Raw genomic sequence first — 18591 nt, 5'->3', positions numbered from 1 at the left:
AAGAGAGGTGCTTAAGTTTAAACAAAATATGAGTACATAGGAGAAGACTCCAATTTTGTTATTTAAGAAATTACACTTTCCTGTGTGTATTTCTATCTCGCAGTTTTGCTTATTTCAAACTCATTAAATTGTTATCTTAAATTTTTGGAGCTTGATTAGCCAATATAATAGGGTTCCTACACATTCTTTGATGGTATGATTATCATGATACATATCATATCATGTTATAAAGAATATCATAGTTTAAAAATTACTGTTCATGAAAAATTGTCATAATTCATAAATTTATAGAATTTTCTTTATGTCTCCAGAGAAAAATCATGCAATGTTAATATTTCATTTAAAGGCATTTTGTATTTCTTCCTTTGTTTTCTTTAATATAAGTCTATATTCAAACACACAATAAAATATACTATGTAAAACACACCCTTTGTATTATATCATCAAATGCCCTCAAATATTTATTATGTGTAGTTTCTTTGTTTCTCATTTTATAGATAACATAACCTAAACTTAGAAATAAAGTAAAATTTAAAAAATTTCATATGTGGTATGACTGGTACAGCTGATACAAATGCTTTGAAAGTAGCAATAAGCAACAACAAACAACTAAGTGTTGGCTACAATACTATCATTCAATGCTCAGCAAATACTCTGGCCAACTGAACTGTAGAGAGCAGACCAATCTATGGTCTACTGAATAAAGAACTCTATTTTAGTGGTATAGTACAAAAGTCTTGCTCAGTTATGATAAGATTGTAGTAATACATAAAATTGCCCTTATTTATTCTGCACAGCAAAACATCCTCTTGACACTTGTACCTGTCTTCAAACTTCTGTGAGGTTTTATTTGAGGGAATAATAATTATGAGCATGGACTACGAAACAAGATTTTCTGGCTTGGATCACATTCTTCCTAAACTGTAAATTTTGACTCTGGGAAAGTAACCTTCTCCTTATGTGCCTCAATCTCATTCACATTAATAAAGTAATGTGAACATCCACTATCACAAACTTTTAATATTAATATCATTTTCATATGTAGTGATTAGAGTATTACCAGAGAATAGGGAAAATAACTCAATAATTCTAAGATATTTGGTTTCTTATCACAAATAGTCAACTATTATTTATAACTATATACATACAGCTTGTATTGGAGAAGAAAATTATGAAGAATAAAAGGAAAATGGTCTCAACACAAATGACTCAATATGTGTTATCACAAACAAAGAAACAATAATCAGAAGCACCCACCATACTGTATGTGTGTGTTTATTAGTGAGTGTGTGTGTGTGTTTGTGTGAGTGAGTTTGTTTGTATGTATGTGTGTGTTCTTATATACATTTGGGGTTTCAGTACTGTTTTGGAATCTGGACATCATTCATAATAAAAAAATAAAAAGTATTGCAGTACTCGCCTACTGCTTCATCCCATAGTTTTGTTTTCAAAAATATATTGCAAAATGTCTATTCCGCAACAGTGACTTTGCGGAAGGAAAAGATTAAATTGAGGCTATCTTCTCAGATTTTTCTATTTGTGTTGGCTATAAGTGGAGTCTGCTTTTTTTGTTCCTGGCTGCCCAGACCCAAATAATCACATAGAAACTATATCATATACAAGACAGTTTGACTGATAGAGCAGACATATTTCAAGCTAGCTCTTATATTTTAAATTAACCCATTTCTATTAATCTGTGTATCTCCACAAGGCTGTGGTTTACTCGTAAGGTTTTCCATCTTTGTCCCTCAGCAGCTACATGGCCATGGCATCTCCTGACTCTGCCTTCTTGCTCTTAGCATTTAGTTTATTTTTCCTGCCTAGATCTATTCTCCCCTGCCATAGGTCAAAGAAAGTTCTTTATTAACCAATAGTAATAAAATATATTCACAGCATGCAGAGGGAAATCCCACATCAGTTGACAGTTGTGCCCCACTGATATGTCAACGAAACCTTCAGTGGCAATCTCCATTCTTCAAGATCCTTTACCCTTGTCTCAGAATTTATCTCCTAACAACTTTAGCAAATTTTATAATGGTTGCTTGAAATGTTAGCTTTTCTTGAAGCTTCCTGCTCTATGCATTTTCAGAATAAATCTCGTCTTTAAATGAAACTGCGGGAGCTCTACCACCTTTATGGGAGGGTTTGACTGTGGGGGACAAGGTAGTTGAATGCGACAGGACTCAGTAGCCAGTGCTGGTTCAAACATCAGGAGTCTGGTCTGAGTTGATTGTTCTAGGCATACTTAAAAATATCACAATCTGGTGAAAACTCTTCTTGTGGTGAATAACTCAATCCTGCGTGCACAACAAGCATACCTAAATCTCTTTGAGGATCAAAGCAAGCTAAATACAGACAGACATGATTGCATCACAACTCTTTGTAAAGGACATGTGATATCTTCTATAAAGGTACGTTATATTAATTGACTGAGAAAAAATAAGTTAAAAGAAGGTTCTGAAGGAGAGTCTTGTACCATAAAGTCTCCTTCAGAGATTGTGGAAAGGTCATCTGGCTAGAAGTCAGGTCCACTCCAGCCTCTTGGGCAGTAAACAGATTTTTCATTTCCTCCTTTAAAGGAACAATTGTTTGTGCTTACCACATTCCAGGTTCCCCTGGTACTGGCCTGTGAGTCTGAAGACCTTCATGCCTCCTCTAGGAAGCATAACCAAATATTAGAAAACTTTTAATTTTCCTATACTTTTATCCTGTGAAGTAGAGTAGCCAGATTTTCTATTTCTAGGTCATTCTTGCTTTGCCTGAGGCCTGGAGTCTCAGCCACTAGGTACTTATAATTAGAAAGTGTCCCTTGGGAAGGGTTTGTCCTTGGCTCACCTCTTCGAAAGACGCTAGTTGCTGTTACCACAACCTGAGAGCACCCAATCACCTCCTCTAACCAACCTATTAGAGTGAGCTCTCTAGATACTTGTTTTAGCTACATTCTTTAATCTGTTTTTGCCTCAATTTTACATATGTAAAATGAGACTAGTTCGAATACCATCTAACAATGTTGTGTAAGTTAGTAATTAGATAATCTCCTCCTTCCAGTGAATTCTGGCAGAGGACTGAAGAACAATAATGTCAGTCTAAGAATAACTTAGAAGAAAAGAAATCAAATCCTTCTTGTTTATGCATGGAGTACTGTATTTAATTCACTAATTTGAAAGAGCTTTCACTTTTAATAAATTAGCTTATCCTAATAGTCTTGAACCTTGTTGTACATGATTCTCCACTCATTTTTATGATGATCAATTTTAATGATCCATTTAATAACTTGAAATTAAATACATAAATAATACAATTTATATCTGAAGATAAGTATATAAACTGTTTAGTACTCTAAATGAAAGATGAATATGAAAAGAAAGAAAATGGATTTGTGATTAATATAAATTTCAATATAAACAAAATTAACTATAAATACACTAGGAAACAAAAATATAATCAGATGTTGTAATATGTTTACCATAAATAACTTTGGATTTCAATGATTAAAGACACATTCCCTCAAGAAATACAGGGAAAGAAAAGGAGCAGTGTCCTGGGATATTTGAATAAAATCAGTTTGTAATCATAGCTACAGCTAGAGAAAGAAGTTTGTCAGTCTAATTATAGCAAAATGTCATGTAGGAAAAAATGGAGAAAGTAGTAAAGCTACTAATCAAATGCTAAGAAATTAGTGAGGAGCCATCTAAAGATTCCTACTGCTGTGATAAAACACCATGACAGAGAGTAACTTGGGAAGGAAAGGATTTATTTTAGCTGAAAATTCTATATCATTGTATATCATCAGGAAAGTCTGGACAGGAATGTAAACAGGGTAAGAACCTGAAACCAAGAGCTGAACGAGCAGACATGAAGGAGTACTGCTTACTGGCTTGTTGAGCCTGGGTTCTTATAGCACATTAGGCTACCTGCCCACACATGGTGGGTTAGTTTCTGCTACATCAGTCCTCAATTAAGAAAATTTATCACTGGCTTGCACAAAAGCCAACCTGGCGGAGCCGCTTTCTCAACTGAAATTCCCTCATCCCAAACAGCTCTGATTTGTGTCGTGTTGACATAGAACTAGTCAGCACAGAGGACACGGGAAAGTCAAGGAACTAAAGAGAGAAAACACTGATAGTTGTCGTGTGTATGAGAATCTCCTCCATCGGCTCAGGTGTTTTCATACTTGGTCACATTTGATGGTGTTGCATTTGTAGGTTTAGGAGGTGTGGCCTTAATGGAAGAAACGTTTTACTCCAGGCAGGCTTTGAAGTTTCAGAGCCATGTACCACCCAAAATTTGCTCTCTGTGGTTCAAGATACCAGTTCCCAGTGGCTGTTTCACCCTCCTCTCTGACTGCCAGCTGCCTCCACTCTATCATAATGGACTCTGTCTTAGTTAAGGTTTCTATAGCTGTGGAGAGACACCATGACCACAGAAACTTTTATAAAGAAAAAAGAAACATTTAACTAGGTGGCTTACATTTTCAGAGGATTAGTTTATTATCATCACAGTGTGACATGGTGGTGTGCAGACATAATGCTGGAGAAAAAGCTAAGAGTCCTATATCTTGTCCCACAGGCTGTTATCAGAAAGTAGTCTGAGACACTGGTGATTCTTTGAGCATATATGAGACCTCAAAGTTCACTCCCAAAGTTGTACAGTTCCTCTAATGAGGCATACCTACTCCAGCAAAACCCTGCCTCCTAATAGTGCAACTCTGTTAAGTTTATGGGGTCTGGTTATGCTCAAACTACAACAGACACTATCCCTCTGGAACTGCAAACCAAATAAACTATTTCTCTTGCAAACTGTTTTGGTCATGAAGGCTTATGAAAGCCACATAAAAGAAACTAATACAGCACTAGAAAGGGTTAACAAGGAATAGAGGAAACAGGAATTTATGAAAGGTTACATTTGAGTACAGGACCAGGGCAGGATATAGGAAGGAATAAAGGGAAGAGGAGCTGACACCAAACACCTTTTGAAAAAATATCATGGAAACCTGATACTTCATAAGTTTCCTAAAATATATACATGCACACATACAAATGCATTTAAACGGAGTGCTTACTAGAAGATGATGACTAGCCACAACAGGCTAAGAAATAGCTAACACAGTGACAGGAATGGATTATCTAGCTGACATAGCACAGAGAGATGCTATGTGTGCTGTTAGAAGAAAAAGGAGTAATTGTCAGCCATACCTCGTCATGAACTCAGAGGACTGGAATAATGACTAACTCAATAAGACATGTCCACTGGATCAGCAGTAGAACAAACCTCATGGCACTCAGGGACGATGTTCTCATTGGATTTGAATAGCATTCCTCAAGATGAAAGCCATACCTGTCATAATTATTATGAGTAAGAACCTATAATTGTATAAACTCAAAAAAAAAGAACAGATCAAAGGTCCTAAAATATAACTTACTACTATTTTTCTCCCAGATAGGCATAGTTTTTAGTTGATGTCAAGGAATAATAATTACACACAGATTAATTCATCCATCAGTCCCTATCAAAGATGCTTCTTTTTTTTTTCATAGATGGTGATTAGTACAGAAGACTCACAACTGGATAAGGAAGAGTTTATAAGAGGATGTTTAATGCTCATGTTAAATAGGACATCTATATCACATTACCACTTACAAAGACTCAGGAATCATCGGGAACACAAGGTGAAAATACTGTAATAACCAGAGTTAGTGAATGAATATGAAGAAACATTGTCTTCTGGACACAGCAGGATATTTGCACATATGAACCTGTCACACTTGTAGTACTAAGCACAAGATCTTCACAAGATCAAGCTATATAAAATATCACCATTGATAAGGGAGGTGATTTTGAATTTTCACACATAAATGAAGAACTATTGGTAGTTAATAGCCTCTGTGAAAGGGAGAGTCACTTTTCTTTCAAACTGGTAGGGTTGACCTCATTGAACTGGAAGGCTACACATTCAAGTGTGCATTGACAGCAAAAATTGTACTTGATGGGTTTTAAAAAAATTGAGGACACAAATTTGGATAGATCTGGGAAAAGATTGGGTGAGGAGTGAATATGATCAAAATATAATCTAAAATTCTCAAAGAGCAAACAAAATATTTACAATAAAAAATTCACCCAAACCAAACAACAACAACAACAAAAAAACCAAGCAACAACAAAAATGGGAAGCAAATTAAAGCAAAATGATCTCTGTTACTCAACTGGTGAATTTTCAAGATAAATACCATTTTATCCAAGCAGTATTCATACTATCTATTTCTGTGTCTTCAGAATAGACACCTCTGTGTGCCTATATGACACCATTACAGATCTCCTAAAATATGATCAATGAGTATGGACCACAAGTAAAAACTTTCACTAGGTTACTAAGGGAGGCTATTTCATTTGTATCAGTGATAAAATGGGAATGGAAATATTTGAGTACTTCAGCAACAGCATAACTCTTTGGTGGAGCAACAGAGATTAGACTTCATCATATGGAATTGTCCTGAGCACAATAGGCATAGAAGGTCTATCCCCTCCCACCTGATGTCTGAAATCCCTCCTGTTGAAGATTCAATAAACAGTGTCTAGATATTTACAAAATAAAATGTAGGAGAAATAAGAATCATTTCAGGCTAAAGTACATCCTGTATGCCTTTCATAAACTGTAAAGAACTCTCTTGTGCTTTCAGAGCAATGTAGAAGGTTGGCAGAGATTGTGTCCTTGTAATACAGAACTTCTGAAGATGATAAAACTACAAGAGAGAGAGAGACTGGTACTCTTGTTAACTTGCTCTAGATCTGAGAATGGTGGCATGTATGGTGGGGTTGAATACAAGTCAAAGCAATAAGCAACCAAAGCATATTGAGTAAACAATCAAACATTTCTTCATCACTACACCATAAAACGTTTCATCTACTGTCTAGAAGTAGCCTTTACAATGTACTAATACCTTGCTACTGTGACCATCAGTTACCTCAGTATGGAACAGTATATAGAATGAGAAATAATTCCTAACATGCTATTTAAAATCTCAGTTAAAAGAGTTGTATGGAATTCATTCCAACACAATTTATTAACAACTCACATATAACAGAAATATACTACTTGAAATTCTTTTTAAATGAAAAAAATAATTTATTTAAATTGAAAAAAAGAAAGCATATTCAACAAATGATGCTGGCATAACTGGATACCAACATGTAGAAGAATGAAAATAGATCCATATCTATCACCATGCAAAAAACTCGAGTCCAAATGGATTAAAGACCTCAACATAAAACCAACAACACTAAACCTCATGGAAGAGAAAATGGGAAGAATATTTGAATTCATTGGCACAGGAGACCACTTCCTAAATTTAAGCCAAGTAGCAAGACACTATAAGAAACAATTAACAAATGGAATCTTCTGAAACTGAAAAACTTCTGTAAAGCAAAGGACACAGTCAATAAAATAAAATGGCAGTCTACAGAATGGGAAAATATCTTCACCAGCCCCATGTCAGACAGAGGATTGATCTCCAAGATATACAAAGAACTCAAGGAATTGGTCATCAAAAGAACAAATAATCCAATAAAAAATGGAGTACAGACCTAAACAGAGAACGCTCAACAGAGGAATCTAAGATGACTGAAAGACACTTAAGGAAATGTTTGATATTCTTAGTCATCAGAGAAATGCAAATCAAAACAACTCTGAGATTTCATCTTACACCTGTAAAAATGAAAGTGATCAAAAACACTGATGACAACTTATGCCGGAGAGGATTTGGGGAAAAAAGAACACTCCTGCATTGCTTCTGGGAGTGCAACTGTTATAACTCCTCACAACCCCTTTGGATATCAGCATGGTGATTTCTCAAAAAATTAAAAAACAACCTATATCAAGAGCAAGCAATACCACTTTTGGGTATATACCCACAGGATGCTCAATTATACCACAAGGACATGTGCTCAAATATGTTCATAGCAGCATTGTTTGTCATATCCAGAACCTGGAAACAACCTAAATGTCCCCTGACTGAAGAATGGATAAGGAAAATATGGTACATTTATACAACGGAATATTACACAGCAGAAAAAATGATATCTTGAAATTTGTGGGCAAATGATGGATATAGAAAGCAAAGCATCATGAGTGAGGTAACCCAGAACCAGAAAGACAAATACCATATGTACTTACTTATAAATGGTGTTTAGACATAAAGCAAAGGAAATTAACCTATAGTTTATAAACCAAGAGAACCTAGGAAACAAAGAGGACTATAAGAGAGATATACAAGGGTCTAATCTACACAGGAAGTAGAAAAAACAAGATCTTCAGTAAATTAAGAGCATAGGGACCATGGGAGAGTTTGGGGGAGGGAGAGGAAGGGAGGAGAGCAGGGAAAAAATATATAGCTTAATAAAAACAATTTTAAAAAAAAGAAAAATTAATTTATTGGGCAAAGCATGCCTAGGGTTCACAGAGACCTCTTGAGGCATTTTATTCCATCAAACCACATTGGTCTGGAAGAAATACATAGGTTCTCATCCTCTCTGGAAAGAAAGGAAGAACCTCTTTTTCAAAGTAACAAATTCTTAGAACCTAATTTTGAAATCAAGACACCTTTGAAATATATATGTTGGTTTAGCTTAGCAGTCTGTACAATAAAATGTCTCTCTGTACTTAACTCCTTTACAGTCAAAACATTTTTAAAAACACATTAATTTACATAATCCAGACACTCTGTGAATTTTCCATCTTTATGTGGCTTATTTGTTTTGACTGTATTACTTTATGACAAAAAATTGTCATAGCATACAGAGGGGAATCCCACATCAAGAAATTGTTGTGGTTAGTCTGTTAACTGGTTTGTTAATTTGTTTTATAGGAATGGGGGTGAGAGAAGTTGAGTGATGGAAAAATAGGATTTGTTTAATTTGCAAGTACTCAATTAATCTATGTGGGGAAAAATCAAGGCATCAGAAAATGAACCAACATAACAGAGAAGAAGCATGTGATCCACTCAACTGTTGCTTTTTATGTAACACCTATGAAGAATAGTAGGAACTATTATTGGCATATCTCTGATTCAACCTTTGTCTCAATGTCTTTCTAACTTAAACACACACAAAAGTAAAATATTGTTTTGTACATGAATGATGTAACACTGACAAGATTAAAGCCTAACACTGACAAGATTAAAGCCTAACAAGACAAATAGAAATCCATAGATTTGAGTGTTCATAAAAGCCTTGCTATTCAGGTTAAAAGCTGCAATTACAAAACATGTGTGTATCATGAAATACTATTACTAAATGTGCATTTTAACTTATGAAAAATGTTTAAAATTTATGGGTATATCTGAGTCACACATTTTCTGTGATGATGTTTCTGAATGTGTCCTCTTTGGGATAAATATTTTACATTTAATATCAAAGCACCATAAGCTTAACATTCCTTGTTGAAATGGCATTTACAGGTAAATTTATTGTACTTGTCAAGGGGTGGATTTAGAACCTGGTCTCTGAATGAGTCGGTTATGACCCCCCAAAAAAATACAATTTAAACAGTAACTCTTACCATTTGTTGGTAGCAAAAAAGTATTTACTTAAAATGCACTATATAGTACTGCAAATTTCTCCGAAGCTGCCTGAGAGTGGCCCTTTATACCTGCTGTCAAAGTTATACTCATCTATGAGACAATTGTCCACCCATCAATCACATTCAATTGTTGAGTTCATTTATTCAGTGTTGCTTAAAATAATTACTTTTTACAAGTTAAGTGTTTCATAATAGTACAGGACGTCAGTTTTATATTGTCTCTAACACCACCACAATGTGACATGTAGGTGCTTTTCCTTAATGTGTGAAGGTTCAAGAGGGAGATAGTTACTTTTTTCTTCCAAATTTATTATCATTTGACAGATGACTGGTAAAGAATTCCTTATCTTGAGTTCTGAATTCTAACTCAAATTCTGTCCTATGTTGGCAAGTAGTTAATATTTATTTTCCTGTTGATCTACCAGCAAAATAATGTTATTGAGTTCATCATGGCTTTTCGTAGAGAATAGATTTGATAACGACATAAAAACATAAGGAAAAATTGAATTCAAAATAGATGTGAAAAATAATTGTATGTAATGATGAGGATCAACATTATGGAGAAGAGTGTGTATTGCTTAACATCCTTTAAAGTGTCGTTATCTGTCTTTCTTCTGTATTTATAAACTATGCCATAGTAATCTAAACCATGAATGAGGATAATGGCAGTAATAGTCATTAGTTGAATATTCTGTATCAGTATTGAAATTTGCATAAGAGTTTGGAAAAGTGGTTATACTTTTTATTTTGCATTTTAGAGTACCAAGTTTTATTATTTTTAACAATGAGTCTTTGTATTGCATATCCAGCTGAGCACCGAGTCTATTTTTCATGGCAACAGCAGCAAAGTACTAGGTAAAGGAGATACACAACCAATGGAACTTAAGTACAGAAAATGTTGCGACTTTTGTCCAACGTTACAGAGAAAAAGTCAAATCTTTCACTTACTTGGCTAGAGTTACACCAAAATATTATATATTATTTGTGGCTATTGTGAAACAGTTGTTTTGCTAATTTTTTTGGTTCAGTCCATTTGTCATTTGTGTATGTCATTTGTATAGCAAGCCTACTGATTTGGGGAGTTAATTTTGTATCCAGGTACTTTTGCTAAAATGTGTATGAGCTATTTATCAGGAGTTTCCCAGTGGAATTTTTAGAGTAACTATCATATAATATCATATCATCAATAAGTAACCATACTTTCTTTTCAATTTTTATTTCTTTGATCTCATAAGTTGTCTTACTGCTCTAGTTAAGAATGCAAATAGTACATTAGTAGGTATGGAGAGAGGATAAAACTTTGTCTTGCCCATAATTTTTGTAAACTTGTTTGAATTTTTCTTTATTTAAGTTGATATTGGCTACGGTCTCACTGTTAGATGCCTTTATTTTATTTTAGGTATGTCCATTGTATTCCTAACCTCTCCAAGACTTTTATCATGAAGGTGTTTTGGATTTTGTCAAAGGCCTTCCTTGTAATTAACTGTCATGAGATTTGTATCGCTCAGTTTATTTGGTGAATGACGATCACTTTACACATGCTCAACCATCTCTACATTTCTGTGATGAATCCTAATTGATTATGATGAGTGATCTTTTGATGTTCATATGTTCTTGGATTCTGTTTGCAAATATTTTATTGATAAGTATTGTGTCTATATTCATAAGGAAAATTTATGCATTTGTTTGTGGGGATTTATGTGGGTTAGGTATCAGGATAACTGTGGCCTCATAAAATGAATTGAGCAGTGTTCTTTCTGTTTCTATTTTCTGGAATAATTTGAGGGGTATTGGTATTAACTCTTTCTTAAAACTCTGGCAGAATTCTATGTTAAAATATTTGGGTATGGGTTTTTTTGGAGTGACTTTGGTAGTAGGCATTTGATTAGTGCTTCTATTTCAGTGGGATTACAGATCTGCTTTACTTGCTTATTCAATTTTGATTTACCATTGGTGAGTGGTATATATTCTGAAAATTATACAACTCTTTTAGATTTTCTCTGGATAAGGATTTTATAATGTTATGGCATTTTCTCAAAAAAAAATCAACTACATCAACTATGTTGATTTGTTGATTCTTTGCAGTTTTTGTTGGTTTGTTTCCCTTAAAATTTATTGATCTCACACCTGAGTTTTTGTATTTTTTGCCCTCCATTCTTTTGTGTGTGATTTCTTTTTATTTTTTTTTCAGTTTGTTTTTCTTTTTTATATAGGTACTTAATGCTATGAACTTGTCTATTAGAATTGCCTTCACTGTTTCCCTTGAGTTTGAGTATGTTCTTTATTCATTTTCATTTATTTCTAGAAGTTTTTTGTTTCTTTATTAATTTATCTCTTGATCCATTTGTTCAGTTTCCATGATTTTTGAGTTTTCTATTGTTTGTGTTGTTGTTGATATCCATATTTAATTCATGGTTATCAGATAAGATGCAATATGTTATGTTTTCTTTTTTTTCTCTGCTGAAATTTGTGTCTTGTATTTGAGTAAGCAGACAATTTTGGAGAAAATTCCAGGGGTTGCTGAGAAGATAGTATATCTTTTGCATTTGGGTAAAATGGTCTATAAATATCTTTTAGGTCACAAAACTATTCATCTAGAAATAAAAATAAATTCTTTGCTTTTAAACTCTCATAGTAAATGTTTCTTCTTTTTCTTCGGATAATAAAGGAATTGTTAGACTAATTTCTTGACTAAGTACCATTGATTTAAATAAGCTACTAGTAACAGAGTATAATACCACATGATTCATAAATTTGCATTTCACAAATATCTGATGTTCTAAATAAAATAATTAGCCCAATGTTTATATTTCAAAATCAATTGGGATTTTATAATTTTTTTCATTTTTTTGATTGTTTTTACTTTGTAAATGTGTATGAGTGCAGTTGAGAGAGACAAAGATGTTCATCATTCACAGTGAAATTGAAAAGTGCTATATTCTCCACCCATGTAGATGAGTATAAAATCATTTTATTATTTTATCTGACTGTTTATTATCTTTGAGATCTTTTGTGAGAATATAATATCTGCACACCATTGCCCTACATTTCCAAAGAGCCAAGGCAGCCTCTTAACCTCTCCCAGCAGGAATTCTAATAAAACGCTTGAAATCATGAACTATATTCTGGTGTGACCCAGAAAGCTCTGAAATTCAAAAGCCAAGTAGACGGAATATCTCAGTCAAGATGTAAGCCTAAATTAATTGAGAAATTTGATTATAATGAACTTTGAGGGAAGGTATAATATACTGGACTTTTTTATTAAAATGGTATCTTCTTAATTTAAATTAATGATTGTTAATAAAATAGCTAAATGAAAATATATACAGGTTAAATAAGTTAAATAACCACTTCAGATATCAGTGATTGATAAATACAGATAACTTTTGCTAGAATAAATTGGACTTGAAACTGTTGGTAACAACATTGTCATGAAAATGCAATCATATTTTCCATATAGTGCTAAGTATGTATTTATAAAGCAAATGTTGAACTACTTTTAAAGCTTCTGTTTTTATTGAAATTCAAGTACAAAGGTAAGAAAAAATAATCTCCATGACACGTAGAGCAATATTTAATATAAACCATCATCTTGAACTTCTGCTTTCTTTGGGTGTGATATCATGGAATCCAGAGCCCAGCATTGTTTCTTTGTCCTTATGGGGTATATTTAGATAGAGAAATTGAAAGAACTAAAAATGGCATAATATAACCCTTTGTGATTGCCAGTCATTGCTATAACTCAGGACTACAAGTAGTCACTTACTGAGTTTTTGAATGCAAGTTTTAAATCTCAGGTTAGGTTTTCATACTCATTAATGCTTCTTGTTGTTATCCAAGGGTTTATTCATTTACTCTCAGAATCATTTAATACACAAACACATGTAACTGGGCTTTTGTATTAGTGAATGGAACTCAGGAGAACAATAATACTAATGTTACCCTTAATTTATGATACATTCTTATGGTGTATTTAATGCTGTATTAAGCATTTTATCTTAGTAATGATAAACACTACACAAATGTTTTGCTACAAAAGTGTTTTGTCATACCTTTTTTTCTTCATAATAAAACCATCGTTGCTTAAATCATATGCAAAAGTTAATAAAATTTACAGTAGTGGTGGATTGAATAAGAATACCCTCCTTAGGCTCATGTATTTTAATGCTTAATCATCAAGTAGTGGCACTATTTGAAAGGATTAGAAGGATTAGGAAGCATGGTTTTGTTGGAGTAGGTTTGACTTGTTTGAGGAAATGTATCACTGTGGATTTCAAAAGTTCAAGCCTAGCCAAGTGTCGGTTTCTCCTCTCTCTCTCTGTGTGTGTGTGTGTGTGTGTCTTTCTCTCTTTCTCTCTCTCTCTCTCTCTCTCTCTCTCTCTCTCTCTCTCTCTCTCTCACACACACACACACACACACACACACACACACACACACACTAGATCGAGATGTATCTATTAACTACTACTATTACTCCAACACCTACCTTCATGCCACCATGTTCTCTTTTATAATGATAATGGACTAAACATCTGAAACTTTAAGCACCCTCCAATTAAATGCTTTATTTCAAATGATTTGCCTTCATAGCAATAGAACAATGACTAAGACAGTGTTTACTGATTGTACTATATTTCTTTAAATTTAATGTAAATTTTCATATATTTTAATTTATTTTTTGGATACTATAATTATATCATTTTATCTCTTCTGCTTCATTTTTCTTCCATATACCCTTCCTTTATTTTTATCAAATTCATGACCTTTATTTTCATTAATTGTTGTTACATGTGTGTATGGACATGTATATACATACAAATTACTAAATATAGTATATTTACTCTGACATGTTAGGGAAAATTATCTCTCTTGCTCTCATCATTGCTTAGTTGACTCTAGATCTTTGTGTAGGAATGAGATCTTGTGGCCTTTACCCTGTTCACTTTGGCATGTCTATTGCTGTCCTTGCTCCCCTCATGTTTATGTAATCATGCTGTTGAGAATTTATGTTCATATTATGTGATGTTGTTAACAGAGACAACCACACTGCAAACTTCTAACTATTGCAACCTTTATGCACCCTCATTCTCAGTGTCTCCTAAGGAATTATTTTATAGAACTTACTCTTTGAAATCCCCAGGAAGTGATATTAGTAGTTTTCTATTGCGTTAAAGCCTTACTTGGACTTAAGCAGGGTACTATTTGCAGAGATATGATGTCTTCATTGCCACTCTCTTGTAAAGTGATTAAATGTCATAACTCTCCCTACTTCTCTGAGAATATGGAGTCCAAATTCTTTCATCTGCCCAATGTGTCATCCCTGTGTTGACCCCTGAATTAACTTCACAAACCTTCCATGTCCAGCACTTTCTTAATTGGTGATTGATGTAGGAAGGCCACATCTACTTTAGGCAATGCCATCTCTAGGTGGTGGGACAGAGTAGTATCATATCGTCATACTGCAGCTTCCATTAATGAAATTTATAATTTTCCTTTTTTTCCTTTTCATTTACTTCTCTTAAATTTTGTTTTGTTTGGGGTGGAGGGTGCAGGGAAGGAGAGTGTTGCTAAGGTATGGAGAAATGAATGAAATCTAGATACACAACATAGAAGACAGATAGAATAAGTAAAAAGAGAGAAAAAAATAAATCTATCTGAAGATGCCAGAGGAAATATGACTGAAAGAAATGTCCCTCCATGTATTTTGTTTCAGTTCCTGCCTTGACTTAGTTACTGATGGACCATGATGTGAAGTTGTGGGTCAAATAAACCCTGTCCTCCCTCCAGCTGAGGTCGCAGTGCTTATCATAGCAACAGAGCAAACTAGAAAACTTTTCTTCCTTTTGGATCAGAAGTTCTTCTACATTTCAGATACTGACTGTGAAACATCATTCAAATAATATTACAGTATTATATATAAATGTAGATGCTATTCTATATAGATGGTATTATAAAAAAGTATCCACAAAGTTGGTTGTATTCTCTGACCAGTGGATTTGCTTAAGACAGATGGCCAAAGTACAGGATCCATCCCCAAATAAGATCACATTTTCACATGTTGAATGTAAGGATGCCAAGATATGTATTTTGAGTGTTCATAATTCAATCCACTCATTATTTTATGCTATTTTGTTATACTACATTATCTATCATTATTAACTATTATGTATCACACATATGTATTTATGTGTAGATAGATGATAGATAGATAGATAGATAGATAGATAGATAGATAGATAGATAGATAGAATTATAGAATCATTGTTTGTTCAATAAAGCATGGTTTTGTTATTTTGGTTTACAGAAAAATAGAAAACACTGACCACTATAAAACTACTGTAAAAATTATGAGAAAAAATATACTAGATATATTTTATTGAAGAATAAAAATCTATTTAAACAAGACACGTAAAATATCTAAATGCATGGTAAAAAATGTAGTAAAGCCAAAATGTGCAATAAATTAACATACTTTTTACAAGTTGAATGTTATCAGAGTGAAGGAATAAAACAGTAGGAAAATTTTGCATGCATGTTGGGATCTTCTTTAAACATTAAAAGGCAAATTTCTCACAGAAGAAGAAGTCCTAATGAGGCTGAATCTCCTGATTATTCACCTCTCAGCTGGAAACATGCTTCTTATAATTATCATTCTGAGGTAAAATTTCAGACATCAGTTTTAATGTTCCTCTCTTTAATATGATTAGATTTATTAACATGAATTTGTTATGTTTATACTTCATTAAAAGTAAATTTAAATGTACATCTTACAGAGTTTTCTTTCCTTTATTGAAGTTTATAAGGTTTTTCCTCTTGGTAGTATTTTGAAACAGGGTTTCTCCAAGTAACCCAGATTTCTGGAAATTGTTCTATAGTCAGTAATGGCCTCACACTGGAGACAATCCTTCTGTTTTGGTCTCTTGGTTCAAAAAATGAAGGCAGGAGCTCCCAGGTCTGTCTTTGAAGTTTGATTGATAGCAGTTCTAACTGATGGAAGTCTACACATTATAAGTCACTCTAAATTGCATATTTTACTCATTTTCACTATATTATATATCCTTTATCATCTTTCATCTTACTTTCTCTTTATTAATCAATAATGTTTATTCAGCATCTCATATGTTCTAGTTAATTTCCCAGACATTAGATATCTATTCTGAGTTCTGGGAGCTGAATAAACAAAAGATATCCATATTTTTGGCTTTGTCAAATTTAAATTATCAAAGGGAGAACAAGAATTAAACAAACATCTGACTGAATTCAATTGAAAGTAATAGATAAAAAATGAAGTTGGAAAAAATGAAGGGATTATAAATTCCTTCTCTGTCACTTATGCTGAGATCCATACTGAAGCTTTTTAAAAGAAATTTAAGAAATAAATTATGTGAAGATGTGGTGGAAAAGTAGAAAAAACAGGTTTCTGTTGCAACAAAACCCTGAGACATGGAAGAACATGGAAGGCAATGTTGAATAGGATAGTTAGAAAGAAAGGTAAATAAATAATGAGAAGAAAGGGCTATTGGGAGGAATTAGGAGAAAATTAGGTATTTGTTGGGGATGAAGGGATCTCTGATTTACACTCTGAAAACTCTGAATATCCTCCCCAAATAACAGCATAGGCTTAGCATCCTTTATCTTCCACATTAATCTAATACTTTCAAAATCCATTCCTAAGTAATATATAAAGTGCAGAGCTAAGAATGTTGACTTCCTTTTTGGTTTTATCATTGAATTGATCATCTGACTGCAAGGCCTTGACTTGTCTTTGCCAATAGGACTGCCATGAAGGAATACAGGTGGACCTGAATTCTGAGGTGTGAATTATTTTGCAAATGTAAATGATGGTTTTGCAGATTGTGGCACACTGAAGTTCTCAGCAGTGCACTGAAGATAAAATAAAGCACAAAGAAGAAAAATGAAAAGTTTTGTAATTGAATTATTACATACAGATACGAGTGCCCCCTTGTAAATTGTAGGTGGTTGCATCATGTATTTGTGTGTGTGTGCACGCGTATGTGTGCACTTGCACACACGCTCATGTATGCACACACAAGTGCATGCCTTTCTCGGCCTGTGGACACGTGTGCACAAGAATACACTGTAAAAGTCTTGGTATTATAGTATCACCTTTGATGCAAGCAATCAAACCCAAAGCTTTTTTTTTTTTTCCCAAGGCTTTACTCTATCACCCAACTGTACCCTACAGATGATAGTTATTAATATTAGGACAGCATTGTTGTTGTATGTTGACATTATATAGAGATCAACCAGCTAGTAGGTATGTTTAGCTTACTTTTTAAGCATACTACCTATGATTCATTTCATGAAAATTATGTTTAATACTTAAATATGTATTTTTCCATATCTCTTGTAAAATTTCAGAGTAAAGAGAATCCTATCAGCTACTGTTAAGTAATATTTACTCAGTTTTTAGCCTGAAGATTTTAAACAGACAGCGGAGTCCTGAGAAGTTTTGCAATACTGTTGCCAACTCAGAAGAGCGCCGTGTTTCCCCATTGGGAAATACAAAGAAAAAGGAAATTTCACATAGATCAGGTAAAATGTTTCTAAATTTTGTTTTGTGCTTTAAAAACGTCTGGGCATGAAAACTCAAATCTATAAAAGTTGAGATGATTTTTGTCATTTTCTTCAGGGAAGTTATTAATTTTGAAGATTTCAAATTATGAAGAGTGCCTCTCTTTTCTGCAGTACTTGGTGAAGCAATAAATCAACACAGAATGGTTTTTATTGGGTGAGTATTATGCTAGTAATGAGAGCAGAATTACATTCCCTAAATTGAGAAATAAGGCTGTATTGAGTGCTTGAGCCAATTAAAATAGATAGAGGAGACCAGACATAATGTCTTATTATATTGCATATGTAGCACTTACTAAATGCAATTTCTTCAAATCTTGAAAGTAAAAAAGATACTGCTATTAGGCAAATTATTTGTTAAATCTAGTCAAGGTTTTTATTGAAATACAAACTAAATGCAAAGAGATTGCATTTACAGCAAG

Source organism: Chionomys nivalis, chromosome 18 (assembly GCF_950005125.1).
Source record: "Chionomys nivalis chromosome 18, mChiNiv1.1, whole genome shotgun sequence".
Taxonomy (NCBI): Eukaryota; Metazoa; Chordata; class Mammalia; order Rodentia; family Cricetidae; genus Chionomys; species Chionomys nivalis.
This window is presented reverse-complemented; position numbering follows the sequence as displayed.